Source organism: Morone saxatilis, unplaced genomic scaffold (assembly GCF_004916995.1).
Source record: "Morone saxatilis isolate NCDOM2014 unplaced genomic scaffold, NCSU_SB_2.0 Contig8, whole genome shotgun sequence".
In the NCBI taxonomy this organism is placed as follows: Eukaryota; Metazoa; Chordata; class Actinopteri; family Moronidae; genus Morone; species Morone saxatilis.
Window position 1 is genome coordinate 351,616 of NW_023340257.1, and position 337 is coordinate 351,952.

General features: G+C 32.0%; 1 protein-coding gene across 1 annotated transcript in view; it reads left to right on the forward strand.

The window, feature by feature from the left end:
- Positions 1 to 337, forward strand: part of nf1a (neurofibromin 1a) — a gene marked incomplete at its 5' end in the record, with an annotated part of 65,945 nt that overhangs the window by 27,636 nt on the left and 37,972 nt on the right.

A 337-nucleotide genomic window follows, 5' to 3' on the forward strand; every position in this document is an offset into this window, starting at 1 on the left:
TATCAAGCATATATATTGGATTGAGTTTAATAACTTTAAATCGGGATTCAATATTTTATGACTCGGATCGAATTTGGGGAACATCCCTATTAAAAAGGATGTTATTTAAAAAGTGTTTAATCAATTTTAAATCAATTTCATTAATTCATTTCCTGAATCAACAACGTTTTTCAACACAATTTGTTGTTGACAACGCGGTCCTCCTTACAGTGGCACCAATTTGCCTCCGATTTCCAAAACAGTCAGTGAGTCGAAAATCTGGCCTAAAATCACATAGTGTGAACAAGAATTCCTAGGAAGTAATTTTTTTTTGTAAAGGTATTTTTTGGGGCTTTTA